The sequence below is a fragment of the Bison bison genome, unplaced genomic scaffold, assembly GCF_000754665.1.
Source record: "Bison bison bison isolate TAMUID 2011002044 unplaced genomic scaffold, Bison_UMD1.0 scf7180017864535, whole genome shotgun sequence".
In the NCBI taxonomy this organism is placed as follows: Eukaryota; Metazoa; Chordata; class Mammalia; order Artiodactyla; family Bovidae; genus Bison; species Bison bison.
The window spans coordinates 355,212-357,897 of record NW_011495084.1 but is presented as its reverse complement, the minus strand read 5'-3'; positions in this window follow the sequence as shown (position 1 = coordinate 357,897).

The following is a 2,686-nucleotide window of genomic DNA, read 5'->3' as shown; positions in this document are numbered from 1 at the left end:
TTCTTGACATAAAGTCATTCTGTGTGTAGTCTTATCTCTTTAGGTTTTTCCCCAAGCATATGAATAACTTGATATTATGACACGATGGAAGAAAACTGAAAAGTGATCTAAAGTACTTGTCCTGAATGTGCCCATCTTCCTCTTTGAAAGCTGTGGGATGACTTACTCTCAGAATGCCATATTACAACAATTTTCTGATATTCTCAATTAGAAAGTATCTCTACCTTACTGTGAAGCAACAGATGCAGGGAAGATTTACAACTTGCCCCATTGTGTAGCTCAAGAACATTGATGTTTAGAACCTCAGGTTTATTTAAACACCTGGTTATAAACTATGATGCACTTGTTGGGAGAAAATGATATTTAGCCAAACTTTTTTTTTCATTCATGCCATTAATATGCAACTGCTTTTCCTTAAAATAGGTAATAGCAATAGCTGAATCTCAATTAATATCCAACTAAGAAGATATTTTAGAATGAGGGCACACTGTTACAGAGTCATCACTGAATGTCATATTACAGATAAATTAACACTTTTACCAAGGTACAAGTATACTAATAGCATGAATAAAATATGAGTGCTGATTTCAATCAACTAAAAGTCACCCTGTATTATAGAAGGTGAAATAGAGAATCGAATAGGAGCTATGACTTAATGTCATTTCACTTGTTTACCAGAGATTTTATTTTTGGACATCACCTGGGGACTTTTGAAATCAAAGACCAAATCAGTGAGAAAAAATAGCAACCAAAAACAAAACAAAACCCAAACTCAAACCAAAAGACTGTGAAAGCTTTGTGCCAAACAAAGAAAGAAAAAGGATGAATACTAGCAAAGCACCACTAAAATTAATGGAGTAAAATTATAAAATTGAAGTGAAATATGAGGGTTTTTATAGCAACAACTTCAAATCACATAATATTCAAGGCTAGAAGTAGAAAGAACAGGCAAAATATAGCTCTATTAGAAACCTTCAAGCTACACAGGTGAAAATAATAACATAAAGGAAAAATAAATAAAAATGTAGGAATTAGGGTGTAAAAATGATAAAATCCATTAAGGGGCAAGGAGACCTAACCCAAGAATTGAACCCAGGTCTCCCACATCAGAGGCAGATTCTTTACCATCTGAGCCTTCAGGGAAGCCTACAAGGTAAGTAGTGTAGTTAAAGGAGGAGCTTGTGAGCACACATGAGCTCGTGGATGGCCAGCTTGAGAGGGATCTCAGTTCTGACTTTTGTCTTAGCTATAAACATAAGAGCATTCTAAGCCAGTGTTTCACAAACCAGACAAAGAAGCCACAAAAAAAGAAAACTACAGGCCGATATCACTGATGAACATAGATACAAAAATCCTCATATTAAAAACATATTAATTATATCATACTAAAAAGATCTTAAAAAGATCAGACATATCCTTACAAATAGCTGTGAAAAGAAGAGAAGCGAAAAGCAAAGGAAAAAAGGAAAGATATAAGCATCTGAATGCAGAGTTCCTAAGAATAGCAAGGAGAGATAAGAAAGCCTTCCTCAGAGATCAGTGCAAAGAAATAGAGGAAAACAACAGAATGGGAAAGACTAGAGATCTCTTCAAGAAAATTAGAGATACCAAGGGAACATTTCATGCAAAGATGGGCTTGATACAGGACAGAAATCGTATGGACCTAAGAGAAGCAGAAGATATTAAGAAGAGGTAGCAAGAATACACAGGAGAACTGTACAAAAAAGAGATTCACAACCCAGATAATCATGATGGTGTGATCACTCACCTAGAGCCAGATATCCTGGAATGTGAAGTCAAGTGGGCATTAGAAAGCATCACTATGAACAAAGCTAGTGGAGGTGATGGAATTCCAGTTGAGCTATTTCAATCCTGAAAGATGATGCTTTGAAAGTGCTGCACTCAATATGCCAGCAATTTTGCAAAACTCAGCAGTGGCCATAGGACTAGAAAAGGTCAGTTTTCATTCCAATCCCAAAGAAAGCCAATGCCAAAGAATGCTCAAATTACCACACAATTGCACTCATCTCACACGCTAGTAAAGTAATGCTCAAAATTCTCCAAGCCAGGCTTCAGCAATATGTGAACCGTGAACTTCCAGATATTCAAGCTGGTTTTAGAAAAGGCAGAGGAATCAGAGATCAAATTGCCAACATCCATTGGTTCATCGAAAAAGCAAGAAAGTTCCAGAAAAACATCTATTTCTGCTTTATTGATTATGCCAAAACCTTTGACTGTGTGGATCACAATAAACTGTGGAAAATTCTGAAAGAGATGGGAATACCAGACCACCTGATCTGCCTCTTGAGAAATCTATATGCAGGTCAGGAAGCAACAGTTAAAATGGACATGGAATAACAGACTAGTTCCAAATAGGAAAAAGAGTACGTCAAGGCTGTATATTGTCACCCTGCTTATTTAACTTATATGCAGAGTACATATTGAGAAACACTGGGCTGGAAGAAACAAGCTGAAATCAAGATTGCCAGGAGAAAGATCAATAAGCTCAGATATGCAGATGTCACCACCCTTATGGCAGAAAGTGAAGAGGAACTAAAAAGCCTCTTGATGAAAGTGAAAGAGGAGAGTGAAAAAGTTGGCTTAAAGCTCAACATTCAGAAAACGAACATCATGGCATCTGGTCCCATCACTTCATGGGAAATAAATGGGGAAACAGTGTCAGACT